This window comes from Akebia trifoliata, chromosome 15 (genome assembly GCF_017979445.1).
Source record: "Akebia trifoliata isolate Shusen 1 chromosome 15, ASM1797944v1, whole genome shotgun sequence".
NCBI classification, from domain to species: Eukaryota; Viridiplantae; Streptophyta; class Magnoliopsida; order Ranunculales; family Lardizabalaceae; genus Akebia; species Akebia trifoliata.
In genome coordinates this window covers 9,462,037-9,478,028 of record NC_141389.1, presented here as the reverse complement: position 1 = coordinate 9,478,028, position 15,992 = coordinate 9,462,037, and the positions used below count along the sequence as shown (strand labels likewise).

The 15,992-nt window shown below is 32.8% G+C and overlaps 1 protein-coding gene across 1 annotated transcript in view; it reads left to right on the top strand.

The window, feature by feature from the left end:
* LOC147384258 (LRR receptor-like serine/threonine-protein kinase EFR) overlaps positions 1-15,992 on the top strand; it is a 47,419-nt gene that overhangs the window by 13,312 nt on the left and 18,115 nt on the right. The gene's annotated exons all lie outside the window — the stretch shown is intronic.

The window sequence follows — 15,992 nt, the reverse complement described above, 5'->3', positions numbered from 1 at the left end:
CTGCAAGATGATTTTTATGTTTGTGGGGTTATATTTTCTTAGCGTAGCGTGGTTTCTATAGTTTTGTCAGTTCGAAATACCTCATCCGGATTTTTGAAACATATCTAGTAACAAAATAAAGCATTGGAATAAACATCCATCATTGGAAATCGTTGCGATCGGGTTGACGAGTTGATTAATCAAGCAAGTGCAAAAATGGGGTGTCTACAATTAAGCAAATGAAAAAATTAGGGGCCTGTGTGGATTGACTTTTCTAAGTACTTCTGACTTTTGGGGGAGTCAAAAGCACTTTAAAGGTGTTTGAATAAATAACTCCTGGAAAGAACTACTTTACTGTGGAGTCATTTTAGTTTTTTTTCACAAAGTATCGATAGTACTATTTCTCTAAACTACTCTTGCGCAAAGCCATAAAACATTGTCAAAATGACGGAATTGGGACAAGTATGCCCATCATAAATTTTGAAAATTACAAATCTACCCTCAAAACTATCCATTGATATGGTGGTAGCCTTTTGGTGTAATATTTGGGACAAGTATACCCCTCATAAATTTTGAAAATTACAAGCATACCCTCAAAAATACAATTAAATAATATTTTATTATTATCCATTGATATGGTGGTAGCCTTTTAGTGTAGCATTTGAATTTGGATTTCTAACTCTCCCAATTGCTCACTCAATGATTTTTCTATGAGCATTCCAACCATGATTGAAAGTTTCTTATTGCAAGATTGATGTGAACAATTACATACAAATTTACTATCCATTGATGTGGTGAAAATTTCTTCATATTTTTAGTGATTGTATATATTTGCTCACAATATCTTCTATTTGTTTATAAGTGTTGGGTGTTATATTAGTTTTTATGGATAAAAACAATAACTTTTATTTCTTTTGAAGAATAATTTGTTGGGTTACAATGTTAAAAATAATAATTGATACTTATAAGGATACTCTGGTCATTTTAACAGAATCTAAAATAGTTTACAAACACAAAACTCTATCTAAAGTACTTCTGATAGTACTTTTCAGAACCTGCATCCAAACACACAACAGTTATCCACCTACTCCAGACAATACTTTAAAAAGTACTTATGAAAGTATTTATGTTCTAAGTACTTCTAACTCCTGTATCCACACGGGCCCTAAGCATTTACACAATCATTATTTCAACATTAGGATTTACTATAAACCATTACTGTTATTTGAATGAGGAAAGTGAAGTCTTGGACTCAAGAGCCCATACTCACATTTTGACAAAGGACCATTAAAAAAAATTGAATTTGAAGTTGTTGGGATTCGGCCCATTACACATGTGTGGGTCCAGTTCATGTTTGTTTTCAGTTCGATTGAAGAAGTACAAGAAAAAGTGCAATTTGAGCCTAAGGTCCAAGCGTAAAATTTGTAGGATACATTAAACCTGGCTCGTTACATGTGTGATAAAAAACCTTCTCTCTTGTTGACGTCGGCCAATAAGACTTGTTTTTAAACTAAATTTCGAATTTTTTTGGAACAGAATCACAATAATAAAAAAAACCTAGACTTTTTCGAACCAGTTTTGATTAGAGTCCAAATAGAATTGACTTACTGTGTGCATTGATTCTGTTATACTATATCTGTTAAATTATTTATAAATCAGTACTTTTGGGATCTGTTTGGAGTGACATGAATAAACCATTGTTCTTAGAATATGTTTGTTAGTGATTCTCCTTAAGCATTGTTTGGTTTCAGAACTTATCCATGTGAGAATCAAATAAACTAAAGACCTCTTTATGCATGGAACAATAATCTATTTTGCAAAGGAATGAGTATTGTACCCAAACAGAAACCTTCAAGTATGGACTAAACAAACTTTGATCCTTCATTGGTTATTTACCAGATTCCAATTTTTGACCAAGGTTTTGTTAAGTTAAAATCTTTGACTACTCACATAAATCGACTAATTTCAAGTTTTCGGACTCGTTACACGTCCATTGAAGCCCATGTGTAGTTGATTCGAAGATCTTTTCAAGGCCCTTCGTTTAAAATATGTTTCATGTCCATTAGGACTCACCAAATTGTTCAATTTCTTGTTTAGAGTTCAGTTTTCTTGTAAATTGGTTGAATGTGAAACTTGAAGATCTATGCATTATTGGGGTTTAATATTTCTTATGAGAAATTTTATTAGATTGAACCCGGCAAGGTGGTTAGATTTATGAGCTTAGAAGATTAGAAGAAGAATACAAGAGCAAGTAGCATGAATTGTTAGACAAAATGGATTCTCTAGTTTTTAGGAATTTATGCATTTATGGCACAATTATACAAAAGCAATCAACAGATAGCGTCAGAGTCATTGCTCGTTGCATGATTAAACATCAAAATTTAAACCTACAAAATTTTATTTTAAAACTTGTGCTATACTACAATCTCAACCCTACATTATATATTATTGAAAAGTGGTCCTGAATGATGGATCAACCCTAGTTACTTAGACTTCATGACAAACAAACTAGTAATTAATCAGCTATTGAAAAGTCTAGCTTAGAGTTGATAGTCTATGAGATTGTCGAGCGATGACACCTACAGTTGAAGGGCTCTCAGCCAATACAACTTCGTACCCATCATTTAAGTTATCCATTCCTTGGGCCAAAAAAGCCCACCACCGCATGCTCCTCCACTTCTAGCACTTGCGTAGATAGTGTCATATAGGTTCCCAAAATAGGCATCCCTTTGTCCAACATTGCCCTGAAGACTTGGATGACTTGCCAAATTCAGTAATGAGGAGCGGCTTTCCAAGGACTGAATTTGAGTCTTGAATTTGGGCTTGTACGCATCTATCTATAAAAGTAGCTTGGGCTTGATCATTTGATCCTGACATCGTGCAATCAAATATTAATTATTTTAATTTTAATAGATGAAAAATGCGAATACATATATGGGGGCAGTTCATGGGACATAAGTAAAAAAGGTATGTAAAAACAATCATTTTTCAAAATAAAAATTACATAAGAAAAACATATATATTGAGCTGATTTTTTGTGAGGATGATCTCTATGATGAGAAGATCATCCTCACAAAAAATCAAACTAATTTGAAACTTTGAAATCCATCAAAAGTGGTTATTAATTATTGGTAAAAAGTCGATGGTCCACATTTTAAATCACTTTTGATGAAGTTAGAAGGTTCAGACTGAGCTTATTTTTTGTGAGAATGATCTTCTCATCATAGAGATCATCCTCACAAAAAATCAGCTCAATCCAAAACTTCTAACCCATATTTTGATAAACCATTGTTTTTTACATATGTTTTTACTTATGTCACATGATCATCCTCACAAAAAATCAGCTCAATCCAAAACTTCTAACCCATATTTTGATAAACCATTGTTTTTTACATATGTTTTTACTTATGTCACATGATCATCCTCACAAAAAATCAGCTCAATCCGAAACTTCTAACCCATATTTTGAAAAACCATAGTTTTTTATATATGTTTTTACTATGTCGCATGATATATATATAGGGTCACGTTCAATGGCTAACTTTTTGGCAAAACATTTTTCAAAACATGAGTTAGAAGCTTTGGAGTGGGCTGATTTTTGGTGAGGATGATCTCTACTGTGAGGAGATCATCCTCACCAAAAATCAGCCCATTCCAAAACTTCTAACCCATGTTTACAAGTTGAAAAATCGTGGACCGTCCATTTTTTGTAAACTATTTTTGATGGGGTTAGAAGTTTTGGAATGGGCTGATTTTTAGTGCTGATGATCTCCTCACCGTAGAGATCATCCTCACCAAAAATCAGCTCATTCCAAAACTTCTAATTCATGTTTTGAAAAATGTTTTGCCAAAAAGTTAGCCATTGAACGTGACCCACATATATATATATAAAAGTTGACTAAAGTTGGTAAAAGTTTAGATATTTTTTTCCTCCCTTGGGAGGATAGATGCATGTATTATTTTAATTACCATTGATCTGGGTAGAGGTGAATAGTGGTAAAATCAACTGCTAGTATCTGATTATTGGAGATGAAGTCCATTCCACCTTGGTAGCCCGGGTTGAATTGCTTCTTTTCGAGCATTGAATCACCATAAAATCCTTCTAGACTTATCTCAAGGAGATGATTACTATCTATGGATTTGACATATGCACCCATTTCACTAATCCAATCCCGTATAAAATTTATAAATAAAATCAGTTAAATTTTTTTTTGATCACATATATAATTAGAAGACCCCATAGGCCTTAGGTGGGTTAATAGATGAACTTGTTCTGCTAAACAAGAAAAAATTAGTTTACATGCTCCCAAAAGCACCCACTGAATATACTTTAGAGAAATTTCTTAAAACATGATCAACTTTTGACGAAATTCTCATTCTCATTCTGGCCCGCTATTCATTTTCCTTTCTATGAGGAATGTCTTCCCATTTCAACCATACATTGAAGACAAAAATGTCTAACATAGTTGGACGTAAAAACTCGACGAGTGATAACTCGATCACACATGAGTGTGGAACTATGGATTTCTTAAAGAAATCGCACCACAAATGTGATCGATTGATTGGCAATGAAGGAAAAGAGGGCAATCATGCTTGTAAACCTAATGCGTTGTGATAATATGACTCCCCCATGTGGCATATACCCAATCGACTCCTTTGATGTGGGGTTTGCTAGAACCATAGACTTTATGCTTGGGGATACACAACTACACATCCCCATAAATTTGTGTAGTTGTACATATGGGGATATGACGTTGTGTATCCCAAGGCATAAAGTCTATGGTTCTGGCTCGTCAGGGGAGTCATCAAACTTAATATTAATACAAATAGGGTTGAACTCACGGGTTTTAAAATAGGAAAGAGTCATAAACTGACTCGAAAAAGGATACTTGAAATTCACTCGACTGATGTAGGATGTGCTTAGGCAGTAGATTTCTTTCCTCGGGATATACAAGAAAAATATCTAAATGGTTTTGTGCAATTGAGTGAATTTTGAATGACCTTTTTCGAGTCAATTTATCACAATTCAATATGAAAATGTTGGAATGACTTTAAAATTGATGTTGATTCACACTTTGCTGTTGTGGATGTATACAGAAGCCATAGCTTTTCATCCAGGTACAAGAGAAGAGTCATGTTGGAGTGACACTAAAAGTAACATCATTTCACACATTGCTGACGTAGAGGTGCCCACAGAACCGTAGATGCTTTTCACTCTATTCTCAATGAAAACATCCATATCAGCAATGAGTGAAATGATATTAATTTTCAATGCCAGCAATGTGTGAAACGATATCATATCAGCAAAATGTAAATTGATTTTAAAGTCAGTCTAGAAGTGATTCCATAGTGGTGCAAGTCTTTTAAATTATGTGTGATAGAACAGCAGGCAGGCCTTCACCTTATAAACACGTGTAGAATTGTATTCTTGTGGATTGTACAGTGTAGTATGGGATCAGGATGGTGGGATCATCTTTATATGCTACTCCGGTCATCGGTCAAAAGTCAGCCTATTACACCCTCAATTAAAAATACAAAAGCAATTTCTTGACTTAAAAAAAAAGTTAAAAGTTAAAAAAAAGAACATAGGGATTTGCTATTGGCACACCAACTTTTACCTATTACACCCTCAATTAAAAATACAAAAGCAATTTCTTGACTTAATTAGTAAGGGAAAAGGCCTTATTAAGGCTCATCTGCCGTCAAAACAAATCCTCCTGACTTGTTACAGATCTTGAGGTTTTTTTTTTTTTTTTCTTAATGTGGATTAGTCTTTGGAAGGCATTTTTTCATGTATTATGAAAAAGTATTACAAAATTCTATCAAAAAAATAGATAATTTAAAAAATTGATATACCTAAACCAGACCCAACCCATTTCGTATCGTGTTAGACGAGTTGACATTATTATGACCCAAACCCAATTAGGTTGAACCCAAACCCACTAATTTCGTGTCATTTTTCGAGTCATGTTTGCGAGTTGTGTTAAGACTATCACCCCTGCATGGAAGATGTGCATAAAATCATAAATTATCTTCATCGAGATACAAGTGAAAGCATCAACGATTCTAGGCACACCTCCACTTCACTTTATTATTATTTTTTTTAAAGTATTTTCATAAAAAAAAATACCACTAAATTGACTTCCTTTCACACTTTTCTCACGTGGAAGTGTGTAGCAACCATAGATGATTTTCATCGAAATACGAATGAAAAACATCAGTAGTTTTGTGTGCGCCTCCACGTCAGAAAAGTGTGAAATGAGATCAATCTTGAGGTCACTCCACCACAACTCTGTCATAAATTTGGCAATAAAAAAATTATTAAAGAGGGAAATCATAAATGTATTTTGTAAATATGATTATTTATTTTTCTTCTTATTTCAGGGGATGTCTTGTAGTAGTTAATGACCATATCATCATATTCACACACAAGTGAAGTGAGGGACTAACGTTAATCTGTTGCAACTTTCAGTTATTTGCGGGGGTGGCGTTAAACTGCACAACAACCCATGAGGCCATTATCTTATCTTTCTTGGGCCGTCATAATTTCCGGGACGCAACCAACAAACCTTTTACGTGTCTGGGAGTGGAACTTAATGTCATTACTCCTGATGTATAAGATCACACGTGACGCATGAACTTTAATGCATTTAGTTAGAAGATGATCACACTATTCTCGTCATTATAAGACGAATCATGCAAATGATGAGCCCTAATCGACTGACACGTATCATCTCCAGTGCACATGCTTAGTTCTTGGGTGGTGTAATTGTGGATCTGGATGCATCAAGGGGCCTCCTTAGCAATCATGGAACCCATGCATTGGTAATATTGTACTTTGATGGATTAGATTGGGGTTGATCTAGTTCCAATCATGTAAGAATCGATCTGACTCAGAACTGATCCGATTAACATCAGATTGAATTCTTGTTAGATCAAATTTTTATCAATTATTAATTAATATTGGGATCTAAAACCCATCCAATAACAATTGGAGCTGATGTGGATAAGATCAAATGTGATTTAATATATAAAATCTAGGGTAAATTATTATTTCGGGATCTGATAGGAAGAAATCCCGATTCTGACTCACTGGTCATTTTAATTTTCAAAATATAAAGAATGAGATCCTAGGTATTTTCAAATTTATAATCTTGTTAATATAAAGTAGCAAGATCATTGATATTTATCTGAAAAGTGAAAATCTAACTCGTTAAAAAGTAGTAAACCTGTGAGATTTTTACTTTATAAACTAGCGAGATTGTCATTTTTCAAATAAATATTAACGATTTTGCTACTTTATATCAAGGATATCGTCACTTTGAAATATCTACAATTTTTCCCTTCATGTTTTGGGAATTAAAATAAATAATGAGCCAGAATCGAAGTTGATCACATTTGGGAATTTTTGCTAAAATCTAAATAAACTTTGTATACTAAACAAAATTTATAATATAATTTATACACTTTCTCATCTTTATCAATGTCCCCCTATATATAAGACTGGGACATGGTTGATGGATCAATCGAGTAAATAAGTTATCAAATCGAAACCTTATCAAAACAAAAGTCCTCAATCCGTATCCAAAAATATGGGAATGGATAGGATTTTATGTCTGATCCTATCCAATGGCAGTCCAAGTTGAGGTAGAGGGTGAAGTTTATACCTTCAAAGTTAAACTGAAAACGTGGTAAAAGATTAGTTTTAGGAGGTTGAAGGGTGTTAGGGTGATAGAAAATGGTATTTAGACCCTTAATAGGTTCATGGTCACAAAAAATTTCAAAACTTTTTTGGGGTTTCTGTGAAATTTTTTCTTCGAAAGAAAAAATAAATAAATACATTTGGGTGTTGTTTTTAAATTATGTTTCTTACTATGATCTTTTGACTGGTTATGTACTGGTAACATTATATTTCTTTTAAATTTGATCTTTATCTTGCTTCATTCATGGTTAGGACCTTTCGTAAGGATAACAGAGTGATGCTAAGTCAAAAGTTGTTTAAAAATACTATGAGAAAGCAATTTATGCATGGAAACGGATCATTGAGCTTCATTTATCTTGTACACCTCAATGGCCTTGAAATATTATTTAATCTCATGTTGTTCCATGTTATTGTTAAGACCCAAACCAATGCCCCAAAAATACCTAGGCAAAAAATAATTAAGCGTCAATGGAGCGAAAAGTTTAAGTCTTAACCTAGGGATCATAACATTTCCCACGCTTCAAGGTCAACGCCCTCGTTAGCCCACTTTATGGAGAGCCCCCCTACCCCTGACCTTCTTTCCAAGTACCAAGTGAAAGCGCCCTCGATCCGCGGGGTGCGCGGATCCGCTTTTGACCCTTGAGGTTTGGGAGTCGCCACCTAGTTGTTAAGGTCTAGGAACCAAACTGACTCTAAAAAAGGCAAACTAATCTACGAAAGAGAAAAAGAGTCCGGGGATCACGTTACGGGGTTAGAAGGTGTTAGGCACCAACCCCGCCCGGCCAAAGCCGGTCTCTACTAACTTTCCAAGTAAATCACATTGCTAAAAACCTAGATAGAAATAAAAATAAAAATAAAAAAACTGATACCTTTCCGATAACAAGGATTTTGCTCCCTCAGATCTAACAAAAAGAACTCCTTGTACTGTACTCCCTTGCTTCGTTATATCTCCGGATTTGACTTCGGATCTCCTAGATCAAGGTATCTCCTTGTTTTTGAATCTGAACTCTTCAAGTTTGTTGCGGATTTGGGGGTGTTTTTGGAGGGATTTTAGGTGTTTTCTAGACTAAAATTGAAGGAGGGATGTTAGGTAAGGAGTTGGGGCTCCAAAACTAAGGTTTATGGGGGGCTAGGGCAGCTTCTAGACCTACTTCTCCTAGGGTTTATGATTTGATACGAAAATAGGGTGTGAGCACCTCTATTTATAGATGTTTTTAGGGGTTGATTTGGATAGAGTTAGTGTTTAATTAGAGATTTTTTAATTAGAGTTGTGTTTTAGTTAGACTTATTTTAGGTAGAATTGTGTTTTAATTAGAATTGTTTTAGGTAGAATTGTTTTTAAGTTAGAACTCTATCAGATAGAGTTATTATTTAATTAGAATTCTATTATGACTTTTGGTCTTATTTGATTGACTTTTAATGTTTTGACTTTAGTCTTAATTGATTGACCTTTAATATCTTGACTTCAATCTTGCTTAATTGACTTTAATTTTGACTTCAGTCTCACTTAATTGACTTTAATACCTTGACTTCAGTCTTTCTTGATTTACTTTTAATTTTTGGAGAACCCCCTTCCATTATTTCTTTAATTCTTTGGACCCCCAAATGGAGGGGTCCTTAAAGAAATATCTCACGAACCCTCAACAATTTTGCTTGAGAGCCCGATTGATCGATTTCTTTGGTTCAAATTTTTAAATTAATTTCATCAATGTTTCACTTTAATTATTTAATATTTTATTTATTAATTTCGAATTTTTTAATTATGAAAATTGTGAAATTATCGTTTTACCCCCAGAGAGGACTTTTCACGTTTCAAGTCGGTTTTTAATGTTCTATGATGTTTTAGAATCGGTTTTTCGTAAGGAATTCAATGAGAATGTTGGTTTGTGTCATTTATGAAAATTTTTATGTGAAATGATTGTGAACTTTTTGAGGGCATTTTCGTAATTTTGTCAAATTCTGTTAAAATTGGTGAAATGATTTATTTGGTTCTAATTTTTTATTTTATGTGTTCGAGAGAGTTTTCCTAAGCATAACGTAGGCTCTAGGGTTGTCTTGTGGTTAGGGGTATTTTGGTAATTTGGTCAATTTTTAGTGATTTTTATCGTGAAGCTTCTTTTTGGTCTGCAAGATGATGATTTCTATGTTTCTGAGATCGTATTTTCCTAGCATAGCATGGTTTCTAAGGTTTTGTCAGTTCGAGATACCTCATTCGGATTTCTGAAACACATCTGGTAACAAAATAAAACAATAGAAATAACATCCATCATTGGGAATCATTGCGATCGGGTTGACGAGTTGATTAATCAGGCGGATGCAAAAATGGGGTGTCTACACCAAGTACCCCTTTCACTTTTTCCGTAAGTCACCCCTTTCTAAACTATCATAGTGGCTGTAGACACCCCATTTTTGCATCCGCCTGATTAATCAAGTCGTCAACCCGATCGCAAAAGTTCCCAATGATGGATGTCTATTCCAATGCTTTATTTTGTTACCAGATATGTTTCAGAAATTCGGATGAAGTATCTCGAACTGACAAAACTTAGAAACCACGCTACGCTAGGAAAATACGACCCCAGAAACATAGAAATCATCATCTTGCAGACCAAAAAGAAGCTTCACGATAAAAATCACTAAAAATGACCAAATTACCAAAATACCCCTTAACGTCAAAACAATCCTAGAGCCTACATTACACTTAGGAAAACCCATTCAAACACATAAAACAACTAATCGAAACCAAATAAACCACTTCACCAATTTTCACAAAATTTGACAAAATTACGAAAATACCCCTCATAAAATTCATGATCATTTCACACACAAAATTTCATAAATGACAAAAATAAACATTTCCATTGAATTCCTTACGAAAAATTGATTCTAAAACATCCTGGAATATTGAAAAATGACTTAAAACGTAAAAAATCCTCTCCGAGGGCAAAATGGTAATTTTACAACTTTAATAATTAAAATTTTTAAAATTAATAAATAAATCATTAAAAAATGTAAAAAGAAACATTAAGGTCAATCAAGTAAGACTAAAGTCAAGTAAGGCTAAAGTCAAAACATTAAAGTCAACCAAGAAAGACTAAAGTCAAAGTATTAAAGTCAATCTCATAAGACTAAAGTCAAAACCCTAAATCAAAATACTAATCAAGTCAATTTCATAAGACTAAGGTCAAAATCCTAAATCAAAACCCTAATCTAATCAAGTCAATCTTAAAAGACCAAGGTCAAAACCCTAAATCAAAACCCTAATCTAAATTAATCAAATCAATCTCATAAGACTAAAGTCAAAACCCTAAATTAAAACCCTAAAGACTAAGTCAAAAACCTAATTGAAACCTTAAAAGAAACCCTAATCAAACCCTAATGCTTCTAAAAACTTTATAAATAAGAACCTCCACACCCTATTTTCGTATCAAAGAAAAAATCCTAGGAAAAATAGGTAAAGAAGCCTCCATAGCCTCCCCAAAACTCTAATTTTGGAGCCCCAACTCCTTTCCTAACAGACCTACTCCGATTTTAGCTTCAAAAACATCCAAAAACCTCTCAAAAACATCCTAAAAATCTACAACAAATTCGAAGCACCCAGATCCAAGTAGGAGATACCTTGCCTCGGAGATTAGGAATCAGATCCGGAGATAGAACGAAGTAAGGAATACGGTACAAGGAGCCATTCTCACCAGATCTGAGGGAATAACACTTTTGCAGATCGAAGGTAAGTTTTCTTTATTATTTTTTTAATCTAGGTTTTTCATTAGCGATGTAACTTTATTTGGGATAAGTAGAGACCGGCAATGGCTGGGCGGGGTTGGTGCCTAACACCTTCCAACCCCGTAACATGATCCTCGGATTCGGATTTTCTGTAGTAGATTAGTTTTTATCCATTTTAGAGTCAGTTTGGTTCCTAGACCACAATAACTAGGTGGCGACTCCCAAACCTCAAGGGTCAAAAGCGGATCCGCGCACTCCGCGGATCGAGGGCGCTTTCAATGGCCTATCCATATCCCATACTATGGCGAGACCTTTTTTTTCGAGAACCTCTTCCATATCCCATACTATAAAAGAGCCAATTTTCCTTTTTCTTTTTTTAGAACCCATTTCATATCCCATACTACAAAGGAACCCTTTCTTCTTCTTCTTCTTTTCATTTTTTTCTTCTTTTCCATAATTTCCTCCCCATGACTTGAACCTTTGACCTGGTGTTGACTTTGATACCAAATGTTAAGACCCAAACCAATGCTCCAAAAATACCTAGGCATCAATGGAGCAATTATCCTTTTCTTTTTCGATGATGATAATTTCTCACTCATGTTGGAATATTGGCTTTAGTTTATATTAAAATCTGTTATACTTGATCTAATTATGTGACTTATATCATTATACTTGATCTAATTATTGATCAAATGTGATTGAATTCTTTATCTTGATTAAATGATTGGTCAATTTTTTTTTTTTTTTTTTTTGAGGATTTTTAATTTAAATGAGTTAATCATTAGTCAAAATTATTATCAGTCAAGATTGATTAGCCCATCTTATTAAATTGGTTAAATTGATCAATTTGATTGGTCGGACAAAGTTCTTAAGATTTAATTAGATTTAATTTTTATTAGTTGATTGAGGGTTAGAAATTTAATTCGTTGATCGAAAGACGTAAGATTGATCGAGGTAAATTTATCAGTTTGATTGGTGATTTATGATTTTTTTTTTAGTTAAATTTGTAATTGGTTCATCTAAGACTATTTAATAAAATTTTAAGTTTTGATATTTTATTATATATTTTAAAAAAAATTGATTTAATATTTCAATTATTGGTTGGAATTTTATCATGTTATGTGATTAAAAATGTCATTTCATGATCGAAATTCCTTATTCCTTGTAATCGATTTGATTTTCCTAAGCATAAAAAATCTATAGATTTTGAAGTCGAGTTTCCTAACAAGGCAAGATTTCTAAGTATGAATTGAATGTTTTGAGTTATTTTGGTCATTTGGTAAATTTGTGTGAATGTTGGCGAGAGACTTCTTTTAGTCCTAATATGATTATTTTCAAATCTCGAGGTCCCATTTTCCTAACATTGCGAGGTTTCTAAGTCATCAAAATGCATAGCGATCCTAAGCATACGTATTTCCTAAATCAAGTGTAGAGTATAGTGATCCTAAGCATGCATAATTTCTATATCGAGTGTGCCAAGATAATGAATAATGGAATCACGAAGACTAGAAAAGAATTAATGAGAATTGAAAGAGGATTTCTCATAAATTTTTGAATTCTTCGCATATTCTACGCTCATCATTAGGAATCCACAACAATCGGGTGACGAATTGTTGGATCAGGCAGATGCAAAAATGGGGTGTCTACCATTTGTTCCCTAACCCATCCTAGAAGTCTTAAGCAAGAAATAGAGAAAGAAAGAACAAAAAAGAAATATTAAGGTGGGGTGTGAGATACTATTTTTCTTATTTTTGAGTCCTTAAATCCCCTCAACTCCACTTTCTATCTCCATTTTCTATCCAGTTAGTGCAATTCAAAATTTACATAATATAGATCTTTTCTTTTCTTGTTAGTAGCATAAGGTAAAAGAGAGTAAGTCTTCACTATGAAACAGTGTTGCATTCTCTAAGTCCACAAATAAACTCTTAAAGATTATTTTTAATGTTCAAAACAAGTGTTCTATTTCATTTATGTTTCTAGCACTTTACATTCAAGTTTTTAGTTTAATTTATTTACTTCAATGGCTAAGAAGGAAGAGAGTAATCCCTCTTCATTGAGATAATTTCTTCTTCATAAGTCCATACAATAAGTTTCTTTGGGAATATTCATGCATACACCTGGAGCACCCACCACTTTGCTTATTGTTAAAAAAGGTTAGCAGTCAAAAATGGATGCCTTCCTAGACCTACACTTAACTCTCTAAGCTAACAAAAACAATCTTTTATGAATATATCTTCATGAATAAAGGTTCTAATTCCATCGAGGTTGTACCCAAGTGAGTATGTAAGTGTGTGTTAACGCTTAAGGACTCAAAAGAGTGAAATTCAAGTGGATTTACATTCAAGTCCCAAGTCTATAAAAATTTCAGCAAGCACAACTTTTCAAGTTTAACTTGCTCATTGCCTGTATTTCTCGATTTTCCAAGACAAACTATAGTTCATTTTGCTCTTAATTCTTCTAATTTCAAAATACAAAAAATAGTTTTTTTTTACTTCACTTATGACCATCTTTTGATAAGCATCACTTGATGGGTGAGACAAGGTAGCTAACACCTTTGTCCTTCAACCGAATCTTTATATCTAGTTTGTACCCATTCACACCTTAAACCCATTGTAGATTTGAGGTTTAATATCCTCAAACCCTTAAATACATATCTACAACTAATTTTCTAGTAAATTAAGTTTACTTTAATATTTTCAAATATTAATTTAGTTAAATTTTGTTAAACATATATCATGTGTTGAATTTTGTGGGTATATTCATTGCAAACTCTCATGAGTCAAACTCGTCTACTAGGAGTAACATAGGGGTTTAAGGGCTTGCTACATTCGCTAAATATAATCAAGGGACTTACAAAAGTGACATTACTTTTATTATTTTTATTTTTCCATTTTATTTGGGACTAACAAAATCTAGGTTTGGGTATGTGTTCAAGTACCTAAAAGTGTGTATTTCCCATTGTTTTATAGAGTACTTAGTAGTATTTTCTAACACAAAGCTACGATTGTTTCATGAAATCATGCATAATAGTTAATTTATAATAAGTTACATTTTACTGACTAAATTACATATATTTTCACAAATTTTGAGGGTTTAATTATAAATTTATTTCTTACAGACAAAATAAATGAAAATTGAAGAATTAGAAAGTAGAAAAACTACTTAAGTCAAAGGTCAAGATCAAATTCAAAGCACGGTCTAAGAAATCCGATAGTCCCGGATTGATATAATCAAATTTTCATTCACTACAAATTTGTCATGTTACACCATTTTGTCCATAATTTTTTACTTACTTATCAAATTAAGACAAGGTCTATAGGGTTGAAAAATTGATTCAGAGTAGAACAAATTAGTATTTCATGAAGAAAAGCTAATTTGAATTTTAATTGGTCAAAAACGTGTGATAAGTCAGATATTCCAAATCTATCATGTGTTTACCATTTTGGACTTAACTTTTGACTTGATTACTAAAATGAGGCAAGATCACTAAGATTGAAACTCTAATTGAGAGAAGATATTTTTATTTTACGAATGAGAACCAATTCAGACGACAAAATGGTAGAAACTTATTATCAAGGAAATCTTAGTTTTTGTCTATAAAAAGACCTTAACTCTTTAGTTTTTGGGCTCTGTCTTCTATTTCTCTTTCATCTCCTCTTTTAATATCTTATTTCATTTTTTAGCTTTACTTTTTATTTTTATTTTTAGGGAGATTGATGAAGTTATGTTAAACTAGTTAGGTTTAAATCTAATATTTTTATTTTTGCATATGTTTTTAAAGGTTTTTAATAAATTTCTCTTCAACAACCTTGGATCCTAAGTATTTTTCACCTATTTATCTTTAACCACTATGCTCGGTGGATCCGTTACTATTGAAAAAAATCTATTGTATCAGATATTCACCATGATAGAGGATCATTAGGCAGTAAAATATTTTAAGGGGAAGAAATTTTAGCTAGTTAATTAGATTTAGTTTACAAGAATTTTTAATGAAAAATATTTCGAGTTAAGATCCGTAGTTGAATTCTTGATTTTAGCTATTGTCAAGAACTTGAATATTCAAATTAGATTTAATTAGGTTATTTTTGTGGACCGACTCTCCCTAGAATTTCTTAAGTTGCAAGTCTTTCTTAGTTTTAATTATTTTCAATAAAATTTAGTTTTTCTAGAAAATCACATCATTTATTTTTCCTTTGATTTTCTAAAATTTAGAATATTAGTCCCCCAGTCCTTAAAGGAATGACCCTACTTGCTAATTTAAAGTAGGTTTATAATTTTATATTTGTTATTGTTCTTTTTAGAGACATCTTTACACGACGAACAATATCCTTTGAAGTAATCGACGTTTAACCATTAGCAGAAAACTTTGATCTTTGCCCCTTTCCAATGTTTTCGAATTTACCCAAGAACTTATTCAACCAAAGTCCTCTCTCTTTTGACAACACTATCCTTGCAGTCCCTTTTCTTCCAACTCTCTTAGTCTCAACCCCCTTTTTGTTTCTTTCCCAACTAGATTTGAGTACAATTTTTTTTTATTCAACATGTAATTTGTTCATCTTGAAGTCCCTCCTTCAACAACATAAAAGTTCAA